The following is a 24,760-nucleotide window of genomic DNA, read 5'->3' on the forward strand; positions in this document are numbered from 1 at the left end:
TTTCACAGTGGTAGACCTTTGCTCTGCCTTTTTCTCCATACCAGTACATGAGGACTTCCAATATTTATTTGCTTTTACCTGGAAAAATAGACAGTGGACCTGGACTAGACTCCCACAGGGATTTGTAGACAGTCCCACATTATTTTCCCAAATTTTACAGCAGGATCTGGCCTCTATTACCTTTAAGGGCTCCACACTAGTACAATATGTAGATGACTTACTTTTGGCCTCTCCTAATGCTGAAATTTGTCAGGAAGATAGCCGTCACTTACTGCTGGAGCTGCACAAGAGAGGACACAAGGTTTCCAAGACAAAGGTACAATGGTGTTTGCCCCAGGTAGAATATTTAGGATTTATTTTGGCTGCTGGAACTCGCTCTGTCTCTTCTAAGAGAGTCCAGGCCATTCAACAACTCTCTGCCCCCACTACTAAGAGGCAGTTGAGAGCCATTCTGGGAGCAGCTGGGTACTGTAGACAATGGATACCCTCTTTTGGTGAAATTACTAAACCCCTCATAGCTCTTACAAAAAGTTCTGTTCCAGACAGTTTACAGTTGGATCCCCAGCATCTCTCAGCCATAAAAGAATTAAAACGGGCCTTGTTATCAGCACCTGCCCTAGGACTGCCAGATTATAGTAAGCCTTTCACTCTCTTTGTGCATGAACAAAGGGGGGTGGCTTCTGGAGTCCTGACTCAGTCACTGGGGCCTAACCAACGTCCTATAGCCTACTATTCAATTCAGCTGGACCCTGTAGCGGCTGGAGCGCCACCTTGCCTTAGAGCAGTGGCGGCCACAGCGCTTTTGGTAGAAAAAGCCTCTGATTTGGTCCTAGGTAACCCTCTAACTGTGCAATGCCCTCACGAAGTGGAGGCTCTCTTACTACGTCACAGGACACAAGCCTTTTCAGATCAAAGGCTGGCTAAGTATGAAATAACCCTGTTAGGTAATGAGAATATCACTTTAAAACGCTGCACAGTTCTTAATCCAGCAACACTACTCCCTAACTTACCATTCTCGGGGGAACCGTTGCATGACTGTGCTTCTTTAGTTGATATGGCTGAAAAACCCCGTGATGATCTTTTTGATACACCTTTAGAAAATCCTGATCTTGTCCTCTATACAGATGGTTCCTCATTTATGAGAGAGGGAACCCGTTTTACTGGAGCTGCTGTAGTTTCTGATTATGACACCCTCTGGGCAGCTTCTCTGCCTTCCCATTTTAGTGCACAGGCTGCTGAACTTGTGGCTCTTACACAGGCCTGTAATATAGCTAAAGATAAGAGTGCCACCATTTTTACTGACTCGAAATATGGCTTTGGCATATGCCACTTTATTGGTATGATTTGGCGTCAACGAGGCTTTCTAACATCCTCGGGCAAGGCTATTGCCAATGGGGACCTTATCAAGGACCTCTTAGATGCCCTAAAACTGCCTTCTTCCCTAGCCGTTGTACATTGCCCTGCCCACACAGGGAATAGTGATCCTGTTTCAAAGGGAAATGCACGAGCCGATTCTGCAGCCAAGCTTGCTGCATTAGAAGCTCCTGAACATGTATTTAACCTTTCACCTTCTGAGGATATTCCTTCCAACCTAACCTATGACGATTCTGAAGTAGAAAAGTGGAAAAAGAAATTTAAGGCGAAACAGATCAATGGCATCTGGGTGTCTCCGGAAGGTAAGCCATTTCTTCCCCGGAAATTCTACCACCAGGTATGCCTCTCTGTTCACAGAAAAGGCCATTTTGGTACACAAGGCATTGTAGACTCTATTAAGAGAACCTGGATAGCACCAGGTGTGACTAATACAGCATCTCGAATCTGCTCGGGCTGCTCCACATGTCAGTCTTATAATCAGTATGCTTTTAAGGTCAAAGCTTATGGAGGGCGTCCTCTAGCATATACACCTTTTGAGCACTTACAAATTGATTATATTACTATGCCAAAAGCAGGACATTATAAATTTTGCCTTGTTATAGTTGATCAGCTCACTCGGTGGGTGGAGGCCTTTCCCAGCCCCCGAGCCACAGCTGCCTTTGTTGCCAAAATTCTTCTTAAAGAGATAGTACCTCGTTTTGGCCCACCAGCCCGCATCGATTCTGACAAAGGCACACATTTCACTGATTCGATTTTATCCCAAATCTACTCTTTCTTGGGAGTGACTCCAAAATTCCACACGCCCTACCATCCACAAAGTTCAGGCCAAGTCGAACGTATGAATAAAGAGCTTAAGAGTATGATTGGCAAATTATGTACTGAAACCCATTTGAAATGGCCTGATGTTCTACCATTGGCATTATTCTATCTACGAAGTAGACCAAGAGGAGAACTTCATATATCTCCTTATGAAATGCTTTTTGGTCACCCTCCTATCCAAGCTAAAACTTTTTCCCCAGTTTATACATCACTGGTGGGAGGTGATACTTCTGTTGCTTCCTATATACAGGAATTACAGACCAGGCTACGTGAACTCCATGAGGCAGGAGCTGTGGTCCAGGCAGGACCATTAGACTTTTCATTGCATAACTTCAACCCAGGAGATAAAATATATGTAAAGAATTTTCAGAGAACCAGTGGAACTCAACCTGCCTGGGAAGGACCTTTTCAGGTATTATTGACAACTCCTACCGCCATTAAAATTGGTGAAAAAGACTCATGGATTCATTGCTCTCATATAAAGCCTGCACCATTCATAGGTGAAGAGATTTCAGATAGACCTGAGGTAGACGCTAAAGAGGTAAAAACCCTAACGATAGCAACTGTTAAAGAGCAAAGAAAGTTCAGAGGAAACAGGAAGTTCCCATTTAAGAATCCCACTGATCAGTTAAATGCTTTGGGACTCAGTCTTCGTAAAGTATCAGGAGACGGAAATTGCCTTTTTAGGGCTTTAGCAGACCAGCTAGAAGGTCACTGTAGAAATCATCTCAGACACAGACAAGAAGCTGCTTCTTATATGATTAACCATAGACAAGAGTTTGAGTCTTTTATAGTAAATGACTCCCCTTTTGAAGAATATGTTGATGAATTAAAGAAATTTGGAAAGTGGGGAGGAAATGATACAATTGTAGCATTTGCTAAGCAGCATCAGCTGAATGTTGTGGTTCATCAATTAAATCAGCCTTTATTGAAAATCAGTGGCACAGACAAAACTGATGCTACAGAACTCCACATTTTCTACCATAAAGAACATTATGACAGCATTAGAAAGATCAATGACAATTCAGAAACCCCTGCCACTTTGGCATGCAGAGAATTGGGGAACCAGTTAAAACAATGTGGCATACCCCAAACTCTAGCAGCTTAAATACCTTATAATTTAACAAGCATTTCCTTCTACAGGCAAAAGCACTGAAGTACATGGCCTAGTTTTCTGGCCTACCTCAACTATTTTTTTTTTTATTAATTTTTGGGTTTTTTTGTTTTTGTTTTGACTTTTGAAAGGCACTGAAAAGACCTGGAATTGACTGCACCTTTAAGTTCTTTAAGAGCACAAAAGGGTGCTTAGCGAATCTTTTGCTTTTTATTTTTTATTTTTGGTTTTGCTTTGGTTTTTTTTTTTACTTTTGTTTCTTTTGCTTTTCTTTAAAACTAAATTTTGTAAACTAAGTGATTATTCAAAGACATTTTAAGTATATGCTGTGGGTGAGGCTATCGGGCCTCAGAAGCTACCAGAATTCTTCTTTTTTTTTATTTACTCTTTCTTTTTGAGAGAACCATGAGTTCTAATGAGTTTTGTTTTATTTATTTATTTTTCTCCTTTCTCTTGTATGTTGTTCTGTTTAACTAAAAAGTACCAGAAATTGCTTGATACCTCACTGAAAACATTGAATATTGAATCTTGCTAATTGAAGTCTTATTTCTTTTTGATGAATTAATCACCACTTTAAGTATCTGCTACTGTTATACCAGAGAATTCATGTATAAGATGATGTGGTCTACTTGCTAAAAGAAGATTATGTAATAATGTCTAAAAGAAGATTATGTAACAATGTCTAATATAATCAGCTATTTACATTCGTTTATTATTTATATGTCATTATACTCTGGGTATGGTTTGGAATTATTGTATATATCACTAATATATTCTCAGTTATGCAGCATAGCACACATTTTTACCATCATATTGTCTTTGGTGAAATTAATGAGATTTCAGAAATATGGAAACTTATCATTTCAGAGACTAACTTGCTGTGAACTCTGACGCAGGCCCTGGAGAGAATATATGTGCAACAAAAGGAGAGACAGGTATACGTAAGTCCATGGTTTGCTTATGATGGTGACTATGTAGAGCACAATTACTAGGCACAGTCCAGTATTCATCCTCTCTCCCTCCTAATTTAACCTAATTTAACTGAACTTATTTATCTTTTTATCTCACTCAGTTGAATTCACCTGTGGCCTAGCACAATCACTGGCTGTCTCAGAACCATGAGATATGGTATGATAACCTTTCCATAACATTTTCAGGTGTCATGAACACATACTAAATTTGGCTTTGATCCAGACACATGGTGGTAAAAAGTGTTACACATTGCATAACTACCTCAACCCTCTATTACAAGTCTAACCATATAAAGGAGGGAATGTAATGGAATTTATTAATTTGATCATTGACAATGCTATGCTAAGGTTTTAAAAATACAGCAATTCAAACAGTTAAAGAAGATAATCCAGCTTTCCAGACCAGAGTCCAGAATCCAGTTTTCCAGACCAGAATCCAGTTTCCTCCTGATGACATCTTACCACTTCAAGAAGACAAGAGAACTCAGAGACTTTATATGAACTGTTTTGCTTTATTAGCTTTTACTATCTCCTTTCTGTTATATACTATCTGTAACATGTACTCTCTGCAGAGGCTCTCCCTTTGCAAGACTAATGTCAAAGCGTCGGTTCATGAGGAAAAAAAAAAATCGCCCCTCTGGACAAAACTTTCCTCTCTTCCTTTTCTGTATTGTTGTTCGCATATTATTAGTCAGCAAAAGTTATTATATTCTTTTTACTGTTCCATCAAGGAAACATTCCGTTTCTTGAGGAAGCAAAGGGGGGAAATGTGGTAAAATATGAAAGTTTTTAACAGTCGGTTAGGATAAGTGAAAGACGCCAGTTTTTCAAGGACCACCCTTTTGGGGAGGAGATGAACAGTCTGCCTGCTGCGCATGTCAGACTGCCTGCCAGGTACAGTCCGCCTGCTGCGCATGTCAGACTGCCTGCCAGGTACAGTGCGCCTGCTGCGCATGTCAGACTGCCTGCCGGGTTTTTTTGACTTCCGGGGTGGAGAGAACGGGAGTAGCCTTTTTTTGCCGGCTTGGCGGGACTCCGGGCGGCGCGGCACAGACGGTCTGACTCACTCCAAAGGTGGCCTAAATCGGTTTGGTGAGTTTTTATAAGGAATATAGACAGCCTAGATTTAAGACGATTTGTACTGTATTTCTGTTTTCCTATCCTTCTAATCAACAACACCTTATATACAATAAAGGCTCTATCTAGAAAACCAGAAGCTTCTTCCATTTACTAGTCTGGGAGATGAATTAAGGGAAGGGTTAAGTAGGGGAGATTTATGATCTAATATCCAATTTTAAATCTCACAATATGTTTCAACACCCACTGAGGTCCAGTATGGGGAAAGTCACAAAACAGTACCTTTCCTTGTGCCTTTGTCTATCTTCGACCAGTTATCGCAGGTGGCTAATGGCAAGGGGCTAATGAGGCCAAGGTCATGGATTCTGATTCCCATGTGGGTCAGTTAACTTTGTTCTGTGGCCACAGTATGTATACCTCACCCCAGCCAGTCATCTTGCAAATGTGTACCATTAGTCTCAAGGGGATCCAAGCCCCAGAGTGCAGATAATTCATGGACAAAACTATCCATTCTTACTTTTTGGGGAAAAACTTAACTGAAGCGCATGCCCTCTGACCCACTGGCCATGAACATTACTTTTGTACTTACAAAAGGATAACGTGCTATCTGATATCGGTGCTGAGTGCATTGTACAATATTCTTCGTCAAGAAATGTTTTTCTTTCTGTCTTCCTTTGAGAATGACATAGGAATTCATAGACTGAATTGATGGTGGCCCTTTCAGTGAAAACATAGTCTGATGCAGAAATCCCAGATCCACCCATGGATGTTCATGGGGATCTGACTTTGTCTCCAGCTCCCAGTTACTTCTAGTCACTGCTAAAAGAATATGACACTCCTTACGCATTTCAATGATTCTGTTCCACGTAAAAATGTTATGTGGAATGCAACAGGGTTTCTGACTACAATAAAAAAGAAAGAATAATAGGAATTGGGATAGGGACCAGACTTGTATTTTCATCTGTAGGGAGAATTTCCTGATCTAGGAGAATAATATCAATAACAATTGTCCTCAGTTAGGCTGACCATATTACTTTATTATTTTATGATTATTATCAAAGGAACTTGCAGTCCTTTACATGGCTCCTTTTTTGTGTCATCTTGGCCTCTTTGTAAAATAAGAAAAAACAAATAGTAGGTATGTTGGATTTGGAGTAAGAAGGCCTGAGTTCAGTTCCTGGCCACTCAGGTATCTGTATGACCTTAGGTAAGACACTTGGTATCTATGGACCACAGTTTTACCATCTGTAAAATAAAGATATTAATAGTTCTAGCTTAGTCTCATTGACACCACTAACCTTGACAAGGAACCTAATGCTTTCTTCTGGAAATTGCATCCCTCTTCCCCAAGCAGCAACATGGAAATCTTGTGGTGTTCAGGGTCACACATTTCTCTCATCCATTACCCCATTTTTGTCCCAAGTACAAATATTGCTAGTTATAGCTTGGTTAAAGCTATCTAAGTCTATAAACCTGTGGTCTAAAAGAGAAAGTAGATTTTGAGAGATCAAGTGGTTTGCTCAAATGTCCTGCTAAGTGATCTAAGGTAAAACTGTATGCAGGAATGTTGTACCAAAGAGAACAGATAGTTTCGTGATATTAAAATGAAGGGAGAAGAGCACTAGTCCTCCCTCTTTCTATTTTCACTGATGTCACTGGATTACTGAGTAATAAGTCAGCATCAGCCTAGCCAGTGATATTTTATCATCTCTGGCTGCCTTCATGTGGGTAGACAAGAGCAAACCAGCGACAGGAGATGTAGGTATCAGAATAATGGAATCATGAACTTAGAATTGGAAAAGGTATCAGAATTCATCTATTCCAACCCTGGCAAACATTTTTAATAGTAAGCAGAACTGGGACAGCTAGGTGGTGCAGTGGATTGAGCACTGGCCCTGGAGTCAGGAGTACCTGAGTTCAAATCCGGATGCAGATACTTGACACTTACTAGCTGTGTGACCCTGGGCAAGTCACTTAACCCCAATTGCCTCACCAAAACCAAAACAAAACAAAATAGTAAGCAGAACCATCTCAGCTATTGATTATTTAGCTTCTATTTGAATACTCCCAGTAATGAAGAACTCACTACCATTCTGAGGTTTGAATACTCCCAGTTAAGAGAAATTTACTACCATCCTGAGGTGCTTGTTACATATTTGTGAGTTTAATCATGAAAAAGTTTTTTTCCTTATATATAAACAAAATTTGATCCACACCTATTGGACCTAGTTATGGCCAAGCAGAGCAAAGCCAATTCTTTTATATGATGATCCCTCAGATGTTTGAAAACATCAATTCTTTTCTTCTTCTGGTTGCTGACCATCACCAGGTCCTTTAGCAATGATCCTTTTGCCTTGTGGCTTTTAATGTTCATACCAGCCTGACCAATTTCCTCTGGAGGTACTTTGGAAACTGTCCTTTCAGTATTCCTTCTAAAATGTATCATCCAGAACTGGGCACAAGATTCTAGGGGTGATCTGACCATGGCAGAAAATAGTGACTCTACCCCCTCTTCTGATCTGACTGCTCTAGGTCTCTTAACGAAGCCCCAAATCATTGGTCTTTTGGGATGCCTCATCACACAAGTGACATATTCAACTTGCAGCTCCTAGAAGCTCCAGATTTCTTTGACTAATAGCATTTTCTGGTCATATCTCCTCTATCCTGAAGTCATGCACCTCAGAATTCTAACCTGTATCCAAAACTTTTCATTCATTCCTATTCAATTTCATCTTGATAGTTTAAGCCTACCATCACATAATAATGAGATTTTGTGGATCCCATTAGAGGTCCAAATTCTGGACCTTTTGTCTAGAAGTCCCTAGGTGGTAAAGTAAATAGAATGCTTGGCTTAGAGGCAGGAAAATATGAGTTCAGGTCCCACCTCACACACTAGCGATGTGTTTTGGGCAAACAGCAACAACAATTATTTGCCTCAGTTTCCCTCACTATAAAATTGGGATAATAATAGCACCTGTCTCAGGGCTGTTTTGAATTTCAAATGAGATAATATAAGTAAAGCAATCAGTATAATTCCTGGCACATAGTAGGTGCTTAATAAATCTTGTTTTCTTCCTAGAGGCTGCTAGAGTAGTCATCTTCCCCATTCTTTACTTCTCTCCTAGCTAATTCAACTCAGGAGAATGTCCAGCAGTAGTCAGCAGATGAATAACATCCACTAATGGTCTGGAAATGTCAGAATAACAGTTGATTCCATAAATTCTTCAGACTGCCGTTTAATGTCCCTGTTTAGCCAACTAGCAGTTATATAGTGCTTTATCGTTTGCAATGCAATTTACAAATATCTTATTTGCTCCTCACAGCAGCCCTTTAAGGTAGGTGCTATTATTACTCTCACTTTACAGTTGATGAAACTGAGGCAAATAGACAAATAGAGATTTTTTTTTCAAGTGACTTGCAAAAAAAAAAAGTGATTTGCTCATGCTCACACAGCTAGCAAGTTTCTGAGGCAGGACTCAAAGTCAAGTTTTCTTAACTCCAATTTCTTTTTTTTTCTATAACAGTATTTTATTATTTTCCAGTTACATCTAGAGATAGTTTTCAAAATTTGTTTTCATAAGATTTCTAGTTTCAAATTTTTCTCCCTTCCTCCCCTCCTTCCCCCCTCTCCAAGAGAGCAAGCAATCTGATATAGGTTATAGATGTACAATCACATTAAACGTATTTCTGCATTAGTCATGTTTAACTCCAATTCAGTTGCCAATCCTCAAGTACCATGGAGCTGCCTGGGGGCTATGGAGGAGGGAACAGGGCTCTTCAGCTGAGACCCCAGTTGCCTTCAAATAAAGTCAGTGTTCAGGTAGGGTGAAGCATCATGTTGGAGCCAAAACCTCCTTATCTAGATTGCCTTAAAAACCGTCAGATTGACAGTGATTTTGGATATAGCACTCTGTACCTGTAGTCCACCACCTCTGTACTGAGTATATTTAAGTAGCTTTCTTCTGGAATCAAGACTGCTTGATGCATTTAATGTGAATTTTTGTGTACTTTAATGTTGTTTGTATTTGCATTTCTGTGGTCATTGTATATTATTGATTTCTTGGTTCTGTTTTTTTTTCTCCTGTGCATCCGTTTACACTAACCTTTCTCCTCACTTTCCACCAGATGTCTAATGTCTCTTTGTGATGTAACACCTGAGAATGGTCACAGCTGAACCTTATGAATTTTGGTAACATCAGTATGATAAACGGGGCTTTATTTTTCTGCATCAGACAGTGATCAGAAAACAAAGCTCGGCTCCCTCTCCTCTGGTCTTCCCTCTTTCAGCCATTTATTTGTCCCGTTCTCAGAGTCTTGAAACAAACAGAGTTGGGTTGGACATTGATTTAACTCTTAAAGAAATGGAGGAAAGACAGGCTCCCTTTAGTTGGCTGAATTATTAACACCATGCCATCTTACTAGCATAGAGTGGATGGAAAATTGAATTAGCTCGTTTCAAGGAGGATGCAAGTTGAAGGACGCTGGAGTGTGTCATGCTAGGATAAACCCTGCCCGGGGGGGAGCTACGGATACAACTTGGAAAACAGGGGCCAAGAGGGAATTGAGAAATGTTTTGATTTCAGCATCCTCGTGACCCGAAGCTTGGGGCTGCAGTCGCACACTGCGGAAGACGTCTGCCTCCTCTCCCCTCCCGGTCCAGGTTCAGCCGGTGTCTTGAAGAGATGCTGATATTTCTGGTCTCCTGCAGGTGGCGCCACAATTTCGGTTTTTTAGAGGCTGACTGCTGGTCGTTTTTCTGCTAAAGGCACAACATCCCATACAGAAAGGGGCTATGGTTTCAGGGCGGGGGGTGCAGTAGGGCAGGAGGGGGATCGCAATAGCACCTTCAGGCTCTGGTGATTTATTGAACAAGAGAATCTGCTTTTGTCAGCTTAAATAGAAGTTCTCTTTCTTAGCAACTAAGTGAAAGGAAAGTTGGGATCCTAGTCGCGTTCCCCCCCACTTCTCCCCCGCCATTCCCTTTAGAAGTGGCTTGGTCAGTGAGCAATTAAAGATCACCTACACAATCCAAGGCTAACTGGGAAGCAAAATTCCACAGAAATAATCACCCAGGAAAAAAGATGACTTGGGGGACCCCAAAGCTTGCTAGTGTAACTACATATTTCCAGCTTTTCCCTCCTGTAAAAGGGAATATATTAACCTGTTGTGCCCTGTAGTGTTCTGTCCCATTGACCACTAGATGGGATATTCGATCTTGGTCAGTAGGGGAAAGAATGTTTATGTTTCCCACTAACCCTCCTTCTCCCAGTCTTCAAAGGGATGGAAGAAGAAATCACCCTCCACCGAAGAAATAATTCTTAAATTGCTCATGTGATGCTATTGGGACTTTTCAAAAATAAATGCTTCTATTCATAGACTGGGGGAGGCCAAGCAATGAGTTTAACTACTCTGAGGCTATTTTTCTTTCCTAAAGATCTACTTGGGGGGGGGGGCAGCTAGGTGTCACAGTGAATAAAGCACCTGCCCTGGATTCAGGAGGACCTGAGTTCAAATCTGACCTCAGACACTTGACAATTACTAGCTGTTAACCCTCATTGCTCCGGAAAAAAAAAATCCACTGGAATCATCTTTACCACCATCAGCATCACCTCCAAACACAAAACTTCACAGTCATCTTTAACATCATACCTCCCTTATCATTTTCAGATATAGCTAACTTGTTTTTTCAATCATGGAAAAGTTACTGGATCTCTGTTTCCTTATCTGTTACCAAAAGGATTGCATTAGATGACCTCTAATGGCATTAAGTATTTCCTAGGATTTAGGGGGAAAACACTTCAAAACGAGTCATACCTGTTATGAATTCAGCTCTTTCTGGCCCTAAATAATGACATCACCATCTCCCCATTTATAAGTCCAAATCTAGAAGTCTCTCATACTTGTTATGAACTGGGAGGAAGTCAGGAAAAGACATTCACTGATACCATACCATTAACAACAGGAGTAATCTCCTGGGGTTACTCACCTGCCCATTGTATCTCTCAGATTTCTGCCTCATTCTTTCCTTGTCATTGGGCTCTGTTATTACTCTTCAGGCACCACATGGCATTCATTTCTCTGAATGAAAACAAACGACACTGCAAACCAGGCAGGAGATAAAGAATAATAAATACATTTTATGCACCATCTCAAAAAAAATCCAAGTCTTTGAATTCTTACCCATCCATCAGAAAATGTAAATCCAGGGATTGTCATCTACACACATATACACACACACTCACACTTTCTGCAAAAAACAAAACACAATCATGTTCTATTAAACAAAATATGTACTGTTGTGACTGAGAATGAACACAGAGCTGTCCCCTCACCCCCCCCCCCGCATTTTGATGGCAGACACTGAAAGCTGAGTGGCAAACAGACATTTTAAGGGTTATTTTTCCTCCCCCTTTATTGAACCACATCCCTTAAGTAATCCATTAGAGTTTTCAATAGGTCTTCATGGGATGTCACCTCTGGGAATGGGCCTACGGTGGTTTCTGCAGCTCCTGTTGGGGATACTTAGGGAGATATTGTGTGATCGAAGCCTCAGTTCTGGGGTTCTTCAGCCACAAATTGCTGCCTTTACAGGAGACACACAGCTCTATTTGATATTATATGATTTAGTCATATGGTCATGGTTGGGAGGAAGGGGCTTCAGAAACTAACCTGATATCTGTCTTGTCTGTTTTATCTTGTGTCTGGGATACAGGATTTCTGAGAAGAGAGGAGCCAGACCAGGCTTATTAATGTAAACTAATAAGATAACTCCTCCCTGCTTTCTGGGGATGTTGAAAGGAGGGCTAGAGACTGGGAGGGCTTTTATGATGACTCCTGTATTATCTTTCAGCCAAAGTCAGTTATCTCCTTTGCCTCTTCTTCCTCCTTTTCCAGTTATCAATATTCAGTATGGACACACTAAATGCAAAGCATATCCAAAGATTAGCAGATACACAGCTCATTGAGCCTCCTTTGTCCCATACGCAGGTCCAGCAAAACCCATATGGGATATTGATGATTTTATTTATTGGGCTATCTTCCCCTTATGCCCTTGCTGTTGCCAGAAATTCCACCAAATTGTTAATGTCTTGGTTCCTGTGATATACTCTTTGGGGGGGGGGTGTCTGTAATATTCTCATAATGTCTAGGGGTCATACTTTAAGCCACAGGAGGATTTAGGTTTTACTTTGCTTTGTTTTGGAGGGGAGGAGAATGGAAGTGTTTGAACTTGGACACATGGAATATTGGGAACTGTGGTGTATGTGTGTGTGAGAATTTCTCAGGAGAAAGAAATTCTAGAGCTAGGAAACCACTATTGGTTCACCTCCACCCTTTCTCCCAATAAGAAATCTCAAGAAAAGTCCAGCTATTCAGCAGGACAAGGGCTGCCTGTCTTGCCTTCCCTCCTGCCACCCCCAACACAGAGGTGCACATGAGTACACATACATACCAGGAAGTCTGACCTAGGGTGTGTATGTAGGGCATTGCCTTGGTTTACTAATATTGGAATCAGGGGGCAGCTAGGTGGCACAGTGGATAAAGCACGGCCCTGGATTCAGGAGTACCTGAGTTCAAATCTGGCCTCAGACACTTGACATTTACTAGCTGTGTGACCCTGGGCAAGTCACTTAACCCCCATTGCCCCACAACAACAACAACAACAACAAATGTTGGAATCAGAAAGAGATCAATTCGTTACTTAGTTGATTCCTTTCATTGAATAGAAGAGGAAACTGAGGCCAGAAGTAAAGTCATTTGGCTCAAGCTGCAAAGCTCAAAAACAGCAGTCTCCTGGATCTGAACCCACTGCCTCACTGAGGGTGCTAGCTTGTCTCTGTGGTGGACTTGGGTAGAAGCGTGCCAGGGCATGTCTGACTGGCTCCCGACCTGTCTCTGGACTGTGTGCCTATGTGGGTCTCAGACTGCTAGCGTCTGCGGCCCATTTCCCGAGCTCTGGAGTACCACGGTTTGCTTTGGCATCTGTGTGCCTCCATCGTTCTCCGTGCCCTGCTCTGCCTCCATCCGCGTCCGTGTCTCCGGGTGGGTTTCGCGGTGGGGAGTCAGTCCATGCTTCAGTCCGTTTCCGCATAGATCGGTGTACGTGTATTCGAGTGAGAATCGGCGCTGAATCCTGGGGGAGCCCACGGCCCCCGGCCCCCTCTGCCGGCAGCTCTCTCACAGTCTAGATGTCAGGAGCAGGCTCGGAGCCTGAAAGCTCCAGAGAAGGAAAGGGAGAGCAGGCTGCGGGGAGGGGAGGAGAGGGAGAGAGGGAAGAAGGAAGGGAGGGAGGGAGGGAGCGAGGGAGGGAGGGAGGGAGGAAAGCAAGGAGGGAGGGGGGAGGAGAGGAGGACCCGGAGAGCGCCAGGCAGCTGGAGTTTTTGCAGCGCTTGGCCGGGCTTCAATGCACAGCAGCGGCGAGCCGCGGCGGCAGCAGGCAGCCTGTGAGCTCCGGCGGCGGCGGCCGAGCCAGCGGCAGCCCAGCTCACTGCCCCCTGCAAACTTTGCTACCCGCTTGTCCGAGGGGCCAGGGGGACAGTCGGGAGGACCCGCACCAGTAGCAGCCCCTGGAGCCGCCGCCGCCGCCGCCGCCGCCGCAACCCCAGCAGCCCCAGAAGCAGCAGCAGCCGCCGCGGCAGCAGCAGCAACAGCAGCAGCAGCAGCTCCAGTGGCGGCGGTAGCAGGAGCAGGAGCAGCGGCGGCAGTAGCAGCAGCAGCAGCACCCAGTCTCCCTGGGGAGCAGCTGCCGAACCCCGAGTCCCTTGGCATTGCCCCCCGAGCCCTCCGGGGGAGACACGAGTGGTGGCTGGCCAGCTGACGCCTGCCTCCGGAGCTGGTGGCCGCGTGGGGGGGGGGGCGGGGAGGGTGCCCACGGTGGAGGCAAGAGCCCCGACTGGCTGGGGAGAGCTGCAGTGCCAGGGGAGAGCGCTCCCAGCCCGGCCACCCGGGCACCCGGGGCTGGGGAGCCGCCGGACTTGGGCGATGGGCGGCGCTCAGTGACGCCGCCGTTGCCCGTTTGGCATCAAGGACATCGAGCCCTCCGGGGGGGTGGGGGTGCAGGGGGCAGCCCCCAATCGTCATTGCAGCCGCTGAGAGGCTCCACTGCTGCCCGGCTTTGGGGGGTAACTGGACGAAAGCGGGGTGCCTGGAATCGCTTATCAATTTTTTGGACATTTCTTTCCCTCGGACGTTGGAAGAGGATCTATTCAGAGCCAAAGGCTTTACATTATTCTTGTTTTTTTTTTCTTTTCCTTTTTAAACCCTTTTCCTTTGCATCTGTGGAGTATTTTTGTTTGGGATTTGGGATTGAAGAGGCATACAGAGAGACAAACACACACGCACATACAGAGGGAGAGACAGAGGGAGAGAGAGGAGAGAGAGAGAGAGAGAGAGAGAGAGAGAGAGGCAGAGACACCATCTGCAGTGTCAATGCGGCGCTCCCGCTGAAGGAGGGAAAAGCGGCAATCCCAGGTAAGGAGCTGAGCTGCGTGCGGGTCCCTGCCGGGAAAGGAGGAGGCGAGGACAGAGCAGCCGCCAGGTCGGGAGTTCTTTCCCTGTCCGTCAGTCTGTCTGTCCAGCCGCATCCTTGGGCTCCGGGAGTGTAGTGTAGAGATGGAGAGGAAGTGGGTGAAGGGAGGTGTCTGGGCGGAAACGTCCCCAGGTCTTGGTGATTCCCCCACTCACCCCTCAAACCAGTCCGGTTCCAACCAATCGTGTGCACCACCAACACACATACACACACACACACACACACACACACACACACACACACACACACACACTTTCCACCTGGAGATCTGCTTAGGTGCTGAGCCACAAGGATAGGTATTTCTCATCTTTTCTCTTTGCCTCCTGACTCTCCCTACGTTCCTACTTCTCCACAGCACGACTTTAATGGTGTTTCCCCCCACCCTTCTTCTTTAAAAAAATTCTTTTAAAAATACAATTGCCTCCTCCCCGTAGCAGCCGAGGGAGTATTTCTGAGTTCCCAGCCTTTTCGAGTGTACCTGCCTTTTTTTTTTTTTTAAGGGGGAGAAGAGAGGGGAGGTCGGGGTAGAGGGGAGGTTGAAACATGATCCGAGATCTTCTGAGATCCGCCCGGTGCAAAGGCTGCTCCGTAGTCCTTTGGAACACTCTGGGCTTTTAATTATTATTATAATTTTGGGGAAGTAAATGGGTATGCTCTGGAAGCCAGAATCTGTTTTCCCCAGTAAAAGGCAGCGCGGGTGCCACTCTGAGCCAAAGCGCGGCGTTGCCTCTCTGGAAATGAAACGGAGTTCAAGCTATGAGGGGGGCTTAAGGAATGCTTTTCCCGAGGGACTATTCAATCGCCTTGTCCAGGGACAGTGTGGACCCTCCTAGATTCCCTTACTTATAGCCTTAGTCACTGGGGTAAAACGGAGTAAGGAATACCTGACTGACTTCTCTCCCTTCCCTTCCCTTTTTACTGTATGGTATGGGATGAAGGGATTTCACCCTGCGGTCTTCCCTTCCCAACCCACCCTGTCTGAACCTGTCACATTCCTTTAGAGGTGTGTAGTTGAGGAAGAGGAATGGGGGGGAGGTCAGTTATTCCTTGGGGGAGGTGGCATGGGGATGAAGTGGTGGAGACCCTCTCATCTCACCACAATCCAGATGGTAACTGTCTTTTAAGAAAGAGGCTTTCTTGGTTTAGATACAATCTCCTTCAGCCTAGCTGATCTTACCTTTGGGGAATCTTTAAGAGGCACCAGAGTCTTTACAAGCTTTTTGGGTGGCTGCCTCATTCTTCCCAAAGCTCTTCCTAGCCTCCTTGGCTGGTCAGCCATATAATAATTTTCTAAACTTTTCCTATCCAGGATGCTCCAGAAGGGTCTTCCCAGACTTATCAGATAGATCTCCATTCAAAGAGCAACTAAGACTGGGAATCAAAAGTTTGAACAAGAAAGATGGGTGATCTAGAACCAAAATAATTTAACCTGGGTTGCTTGACAATATAGTGCAGATAGATATCAATATAGGTATAAATCTACTTACAGAGATGGATTCAGATAGGAATCTATCCCTTAAGTTAGTGCACTGGGAAATCTGGTAAGGAAGAGAATAAGTGTACACCCTCTGTTAGAAGAGCATACTTTTTTTTGGGGGGGGGAAGCTTTCTGAACTAGTGAGGAAAAGTCTCATGTATGTCTCCAAGCAAATGGGAAAAAAAATCAAAAGAAAAAAAAGACACCCAGAGAGGTCAAGGTTGGGTGGTGTTGGGGGGGGGGGTATTTTCTGTGAATTCTTGCATGGAAATGGAGATCTTTCTCAGGCAGTCTCCTTTTTTGTCATTTCCAAACTTTTTCAGCTCCTAGGTCTTTGGCTAGGATAGGGAGAGGCAGAGCTGGTACCCTGGGAGGAGGATTGTATTCTGGTGTGCTGTGTGAGCTGCCCTTTGATTGATTGAAAAGGGTGGAAGGAAATAAAGAAGAGCCACCACAATGGAAAGAGCCCAGTGGGGGAAAAGATGATTTTCTTTTTCAGAATGGTGTGAATCTGCACACATCCAACCCCCTCCCATCTCCTCCTCGAAACATATCCTCAGAGCCTGGCTGTATACGTCCGCTTGTCCAACCTTGCCTGACAATAGTACCCAGAATAAGTCTCTTTTCTGTGCTGCAACAGGAACCTGAATTTATGCCCTCAAATTATGTAGATGGGGACAACTGATCCAAATATTCAGCAGCACATGGATTTTTATAGAAATATTGTACTATGGCAACAGTGGGATGCCTTCCAGGTAAACAAATATTCCCTCATAAGACCTTGTTTGGGGGTAAAGGGTTTTAGAGACAGGTCCCTCAAATGTTTGTAGATCGTTCTTCTGGATTCCTGCTCCATTCTGAGCTTCCCTACAGCCCTGTTTTCTCAATACCCCCCTTCCCGAAATCTCTTCTGCCTTCATGTGTTTGCACAAAAGGAGAATTTAGATTGCTTTTGATGTCATTTTCATTCAAAGCAAGGAGTGGTTATGCTAAGCTTCTAGGTTCAAAAATCCCTACATTTTCCCAGTAAGCAAGAGATGTAAAATTGGTTTCTAGTATAAATCAAGCATTGATTAGCATCTGCAAAACCCATGTGTAATGGACCTAATTTTCCTGGTTCTCTTGTCCATCTTTGGACCATGTCACATCTCCTCATCTACCCCTGTCTCTTTCTCTTTGATTTCTCAGGGGTCTTAATCGTTTTGCAGGTAACTGTGTTGGAGAAAATCCCAGCCATGAAGGAATTGATTATGTATGGCAGATCTAGGATGCCTTATGCGTTACAAGCTTTCTTGGGTTGGTGCTGGAAGGCGAGCTGCCCTTGGGCTTACAGAGAGAATATCCACCCTCCTTCTTGGAGGCTTTTTCCCCCTACTTTCAGAAGACTTTATCTTGGATGCACACTGATTTTTGGCAAATATTTTTTGGAATACTAGGAGACAGTGAACTTATTTCCTTTTTTCTTTTCATCTCCCCCTCCTCCCACTGCTCACTGCTGCTCCTTTCTGCAGACAGTGATATCTGAATAGCAGAGCTTATGGATTGCCTACACTCTGTCTCCCCTATTATTTTAACCACAATGAGAGTTGTTTGGGATTAGAGTGAGAACCTTTTGGGAACTGCAGTCTTTGGGGGGTGTCAGTGAGTTGATTGGGGCAAAGGGACTAATTTAAATCACCTGGATTTGTAGTTATACCCACTTTGTGAATGGGGAAGAGAGAGGTTCTAGATCCCTCTCTCTGAGGTAGTTGAAAATGCATATCTTAGTCCCATTCTCCCCATGGTCATTTAAATAAGGCAATCACAATCATAATCACAATCGGTGACAGATCAGAAGCATTATAAGAGACTGCTTGATAGGGTTGTGTCAGTCAGTCAATAAACATTTATTAAATGCCTACTATGTGCCAGGTGCTGCTAAATAAGTCCCTGCCCTCAGGGAGCTCACAAGTTGATGTTAGTAAAAAGGGTAATAGACTAGGAGCCAGAAGACCTCAATTTGAATGCCAGCTCTGCCACTTATTGGTCATGCAAAGTAGGGCAAATATTTTTTTTCTTCCCCATGCCTCAGTTTCCCTATCTGTCAAATGGTGATAATAATGCTACCCCTGCCAATTTCATACGGTTGATGTAAGGATTAAATGAAATAATATGTGTGGCATATTTAAAAATACAAGATGTGAGGAGGAGGAGGAGGATGGTGGTGATGGTTATGATGATATAGGAAAAGATCTCTTTTCCCTGTGTCTGCACAGGGAAAACAAATGTGCCAACAGCAAACCGTTGTCCAAGGTACACTCTGATGTGAAATTGGACCAGACTTCAAGGCTATCATAAGAGACTTCCCCCTTCCCCTTCTCCATAAGCAGCTGCCTAACTCCTACCTTTGACTAATCCACCTCCTGGTTTTTTTGCACACATCCGCCTGCCCATTGGCCCTCAAATTTGTGGCACTCCAAGAAATCAATATAACATGAACTTAACGACAGCTGGATGATTAAGTGTTATTTATATTTAAGAGCGGCATTTTAAAAAGACGTCTGGCTAATAAATCAAGCGGCTGTTTAGGAGATCCACATGATTAGGGTAATTGCCCTATAGGCTCTGATGAGCACTGCTTAGTCCATTCAGAGCAATGCAGACATTGGCTATTAATAAGGAGTGAAATACCACCTCCACTCCCATAGCCTCCCCACCCCTTTTTCTTTCTTCTCCCTCCCTCACTTTCTACTTTCCCCTCCCTTCTGCCAAGTCTGTAACATTAAAGTTGGAGCATAAAGCTAGAGTCAGCAGTGAGACTGAAGTAAACCCATGCTGCTAGGCAATAATAGATGGGCTTAAAAAAAGAAAACAAGGCGGGCATCATGATTCAGAGAGCAGAGACATGACCTCCTTCTGTGGCCCTGAGGCTTGGCCCCTCCGCTTGGTAGATATTCAATTCAATTCAACCCAACAAGTATTTTTAAATGTCTACTATGTGCCAGCCACAGGGCTAGGTGCTGGGAATGCAATGACAAAGGCCAACCCCCTTTCCCCCCTTCCCCCATCGCCCCAAGGAGCTTCTGTTCTACTAGGATTGCTTGTATAGTTAGGAATCATGATTTTTCTGGGTACCAGATTTGGTTCAAGGCTGAGGCCTTGGGAAGGGTGAAACAAGCATTTATTAATCACCTACTATGGGCTTAAGGATACTCTGCTAAGCACATTACAAACATGACTTCATTTTGTTTTCGAAACAATCCTGGAAGGTAGGTACTATTATTATCCTCATTTTATAGTTGAGGAAACTGAGGCAGATAGTGGTTAAGTCACTTGCTCAAGGTCACACAGTGTCTGACGCTAGGTTTGAACTTGGGTCTTCCAGACTCCCCCATCCAGTTCTCTATTTACTGTATCACTCACCTTGGCATTTAAAGGCCTTTAACAGTCAGGCTCTGGCCTACTTCTCCAGGCTTATTGCACCTGATTCCCTTTCAGATACTCTCTGTTCCAGCCAAAGAGGCCTATTTACTACTCCCCCCTCTACACAGCTTCCATCATCCTCCCACTATAACTATGCTGATGGTGGAGTGTTTTCTCTCCTTCTCTTTGGTTTTTATAATCCCTACCTTCCTCAAGTGACACCTCCTACTTGAGACCCTCCCTCTTTCCCTACTTGTCCCTTCCCCCATAAGTGCTTTTCCATATTACTTTGCATTTACTCTGCATATATTTCATATTTATTTTTATCTGTATCTGGTTTCCAGTCAGTAGACTAAGTTTCTTAAGGACACGGACTGTTCTGTTTTTGTCTATGAATTTCCAGAGTCTAGCATAGGCCCTGTCTCATAGTTGGTAGGTCCTTAATTTATTATTGAATGAATGAATGAATGAAAGTCATCATGACTTAAGAATGAAAGGTGTTGGACGGCTAGGTGGTGAAGTGGATAAAGCACTGGCCCTGGAGTCAGGAGTACCTGAGTTCAAATCCGGCCGCAGATACTTGACAATTACCAGCTGTGTGACCCTGGGCAAGTCACAAGTCACTTAACCCTCATTGCCCTGAAAAAAAAAGAATGAAAAGTGTCCATTACTCTCAGGATTTTAATCTTATGTTCCCATTAGAGAAAGATGAGCAGTGGATATCCAAAGTGAGGATACTGTATAAATCTTTTCACTGGTTTCGGTCCACATGAAAATTCCATGATGTTCCCTTCGTACAAACAAGAAGATCTCTATAAAAAGGATTCTGTGGCTACTCCTGAGGATATTGAGTGGTTTGGGGAAAAGAGGACTGGTTGTCTTGGAGTTTGAACCCTTACTCAAGGGACATGGGCAAGCCTCAATTTCTATGAATTCTGGTTTAGATGGTATCTCTGGTTCCTTCCTGCTTTTTCAGTGAATCTATGAATCCAGAGACTCTGGCCCTATTATTGTTGAGTTGTTTGGTTTTTTTGCCACTGGATAACTTTATGACCTTGGGAAAAATTAATATAGTTCTCTAAGACTCAACTTTCCTGTATGCAAAGTGGGAAAAATGCATAGAATCCCAAGATATTAAAGTTGGAAGGAACCCTATTCATTTAAAAAAGTAGTAGTCTTTCAATCTAATCCTTTCAATTTACAGAGGATGAAAATGAGGCTATACAGGTGGTAAGGGGCAGAGCCAAGATTGTTGTATGCTGTGTGAGCTGCCCTTTGATTGATTGAAAAGGGTAGTAGGAAATTCTGAAGAACCACCACCATGGGAAGATAACTTGAGTCTTGGTTTAAATCTAATCCACTTTTCGTCACACACTTTTTCTTGGGTGTAAAGTCACACAAAACTGTACCCACAGCTTGCTTGCAGATAGTATATTGAGCAATTATTTCTGACAACAGCTCTCACTTTTTTGGCACTTTGTGTTGGGGGAAGGGATTAGATTTTGAGTAAAGGATCCACTTCTGCTCTGAAATCCACAAGGCATGTTTTCTTGCTCCTTCCAGCAGTTGGTTGAATACTGTTACCTGACTTTGTTCTAGGGTTCCTGATTCTGGATTCTAGGGGGTATGGAGGATGTATTTCTGGCAGCATAGCTGTGATGCCTCCCCTCTTGGAAACTGGCCTCTTAACTTTGGTTAGTTTAGACCTATTAGAGGCAATTCTAGTGGCTTTTCTGAGAGGTTTAATTAGCTTGCAGCATCTGCAGTAGGCCTGGGATGGGCTATTCTGTAGAGATAATGATCATGAATTGGGGCTGAATGGACTTAAGATGGACGTTAAGAATGGCTTGCTGACTTTGGACACCATGACGATGCTGGGACAAGTACCTTAGGATCTTAAGAATATACAATTGGGGCAGCTAGGTGGTGCAGTGGATAGAGCACTGGCCTTGGATTCAGGAGCACTTGGGTTCAAATCCAGCCTCAGAACCTTGACACTTACTAGCTGTGTGACCCTGGGCAAGTCACTTAACCCCAATTGCCTCACCAAAAAAAAATATATATATATAATCAACTGCTTAAGATTGGTTGTCTGGTCTTGCCTGGAGGCAGGAAGATGAACTAGATGACCTCATGTCTCTCTGACCCAATTATTCTAGCAAACAGCTCTGGATAGCTATGTCTGGATTATTGTTATTTTTTTCTTCCAAAAAGAGGTTCAGCTACATGTGTATTTAAATTAAATCAATGAATATTTATTTAGCACCAGCTATGTGTGGAGCACTATACGCTACACTGAGGGAGAGACAGAGTTTGGATAAGGCACAGCTTCTGACCTCATAGTGCCTATAGTCTAGTGGTAAGATCTGACATGTACACTATCATGCAAAATGACATATTTGTGGGGGCAGCTAGGTGGCACAGTGGATAAAGTACTGGCCCTGGATTCAGGAAGACCTGAGTTCAAATCCGGCCTCAGACACTTGACACTAGCTGTGTGACCCTGAGCAAGTCACTTAACTCCCATTGCCCTGCAAAAAGCAACAACAACAAACAAACAAACAAAAACAAAAACAAATTTAAAACACACAAAAATAACATATTTGTACGTTGAATAGATACGAGAAAGTATTGGAATCCTCCAGGGAGTGTGATATAGTGGAAAGATATGGGCTCCAGATTCAAGTTCACTTCTTACACTTATTATCTATAGGACCTGGGCAACACTTAACCTCCTCATAATCTCACCTAATTTTTCCTTAACAATAAAATAAAGAGGTTAGATTAGATCAAGGGTCAGCAAACTATAGCCTGCCACTTTTGTATAGCCTTCAAGCTGAGAATGGTTTTTACATTTTAAAAGAAAGTTTTATTGTATTAAAAAAGGTTAAAAAAATTCTTGGGCAGCTAGGTGGCGCAGTGGATAGAGCACTGGCCCTGGAGTTAGGAGTACCTGAGTTCAAATCCGGCCTCAGACATTTAACACTTACTAGCTGTGTGACCCTGGGCAAGTCACTTAACCCCAATTGCCTCACTAAAAAAAAAAAAAATCTTAACTCACGAGTGCACAAAAGCAAGCATCCGACTGGATTTGGCCCACAGGCCTACGAAACCAGGACTAGCAGGCCTCTGAAGTTCCTCCCAGCAATCTGAGATGGATGAAACTTTCTTTGCCTGACTAATATTCCAACAGTTACTTTCACGGGAAGGGAATCACTTGGTACACTTGGAGTTTCTTCATCATCTCGTCTCTGGCCCAGCAGCTGCTGGCAAGATGAAAGGCAGGCTAGGATGAAATCCCCACAGAAGAGAGGGCCCAGAGAAGACTAACAGTTAACAGGTGTTTGCAAGATTGCAGGCACTTTCCTGTCTGTCCTCTAGATTCTGGGAAACTTCCCCCACCCCCTCTATGAAGCCTTGTCCTTGGATACAGCAAATTGGATTTGGGGATGCTTTGTCCCCTCTGACACAAAACAGATCACTTGCTAAGAGGATATTCTCTGGCAGACAGTGTATGGAACAGCCTTAGCAGAATCAATCCCATGCTCCTATAGAAAAAGAAGCATCCTCTGAAAGTGAGAGTCAAAGGAGGCAGATGGGGAGAAACCATTAGAAATTTAGGAGAAGAAACAAGCCATGTAGAGGCTTCCATGATCCCTGTATATTGCTCATTTCTCTTTTAGAGCACTCAGGTGCCTCATTTCAGACCAGTAGAGAGATGTTCATGAGGGTCATTTGGTTTCTCTAACTAGAAGGGGATGAGGCATTTCTAGGCTGTGGCCCAGAGGTCAAGTGTAGGGACTAGAAACAGAACACTGGGGGTGGATGGGTTTTTTTTCTTCCTTTTGGAAGGCAGGTGTGGATGAGTCGGACATGCAAATGAATTTAGGTCTCAGAACAGGCTGGAGTGAAATCCATCCCATCTTGCAAATATGTAGTTGCCTATTTCTCCTTCTTCTTCTCTTCTTCTTCTTCTTCTTCTTCTTCTTCTTCTTCTTCTTCTTCTTCTTCTTCCTTCTTCTTCTCCTCCTCCTCTTCCTTCTTCTTCTTCTTTTTCTTCTTCTCCTCCTCCTCCTCCTCCTCTTCCTTCTTCTTTCTTCTTCTTCTTCTCCTCCTCTTCCTTCTTCTTCTTCTTCTTCTTCTTCTTCTTCTTCTTCTCCTTCTCCTCTTCCTTCTTCTTTCTTCTTCTCCTCCTCCTCCTCCTCTTCCTTCTTCTTCTTCTTCTTCTTCTTCTTCATCTCCTTCTCCTCTTCCTTCTTCTTTCTTCTCCTCCTCCTCCTCCTCTTCCTTCTTCTTCTTCTTCTCCTCCTCCTCCTCATCCTCCTCCTCCTCCTCCTCCTCCTCCTCCTCCTCCTCCTTCAGCTCATGATTATTAATGAAGTGATGGCTTCTGCACTGAGGGCAGTAACTGAACTTTGGTGGCTTTTAAAACTCTAGGTTCCCAAGTGAAATTTTTCCAAGGGGCTTCTCTCCAACCTCACTGCCTACAGAAATACCTTGGCCATTCATCATATCCTCTCTCTACCTCCTTATCCCAGAAGCTCCAGGACTGCTGAGCCTGGCAACAGGAAAACCTGAGTTCTAATCCTGCCTCTGACATGCACTAGCTGTGTCACTCAGGGCAAGCAACTTGCTCAGGGACAGGAAGCTAGTAAGTGTCTGAGGTAGAATTTGAACTCTGGAACCTGTGTAATCCCTGCTTTGGGGAGGCTAAACTGAGGAGTCAATCACAGGTGTTCACACTAAGTTTAGCACCAATGGGGTGATAGCACCTGGGAGAGATAGGGAGACCCAGTGTCCCCCCCATCCCCAAAGAAAAATAATTTAAACTCAGGTCTGAGATAATATTGGTAAAGTGTCTGGCATGTAACAGATGCTTAGTAAATGCTCCTTTCCTTCCTTCTTTGACTCAGTCCAGCACTCTCCCCACCATGCCAAATGGCTACGTATTTATTTGTTGAATGGACTGGGATTCCAAACTCTCCAGAGTCTTCTTATTT

General features: G+C 43.7%; 1 protein-coding gene and 1 long non-coding RNA gene across 5 annotated transcripts in view; one reads left to right on the forward strand and one right to left on the reverse strand.

The window, feature by feature from the left end:
• The window catches only part of PLXNA4 (plexin A4), a 699,236-nt gene that overhangs the window by 17,914 nt on the left and 656,562 nt on the right, over window positions 1–24,760 (forward strand). Inside the window, exon 1 of one of the 2 annotated variants that reach the window (XM_043965883.1) lies at window positions 14,248–14,823. The exons of the other annotated variant lie outside the window; for it this stretch is intronic. The gene's annotated coding sequence lies outside the window, so the exon portion shown is untranslated. Of the gene's footprint in view, window positions 1–14,247; window positions 14,824–24,760 lie in introns of those variants that run through there. 2 annotated transcript variants of the gene reach the window in all.
• Window positions 9,047–12,034, reverse strand: LOC122727929. 3 transcript variants are annotated; one of them, XR_006353218.1, is made up of 3 exons: window positions 12,025–12,034; window positions 11,342–11,433; window positions 9,047–10,114 (listed from the first exon to the last, which is right to left on the reverse strand). It is a non-coding gene; the product is annotated as an uncharacterized LOC122727929 (long non-coding RNA). The 3 variants fall into 3 exon arrangements; XR_006353217.1 differs by lacking the exon at window positions 12,025–12,034 and adding an exon at window positions 11,536–11,600 and having other exon boundaries at window positions 9,047–10,111; XR_006353216.1 differs by lacking the exon at window positions 12,025–12,034 and adding an exon at window positions 11,536–11,600.

The sequence above is a fragment of the Dromiciops gliroides genome, chromosome 5, assembly GCF_019393635.1.
Source record: "Dromiciops gliroides isolate mDroGli1 chromosome 5, mDroGli1.pri, whole genome shotgun sequence".
Lineage (NCBI taxonomy): Eukaryota > Metazoa > Chordata > Mammalia > Microbiotheria > Microbiotheriidae > Dromiciops > Dromiciops gliroides.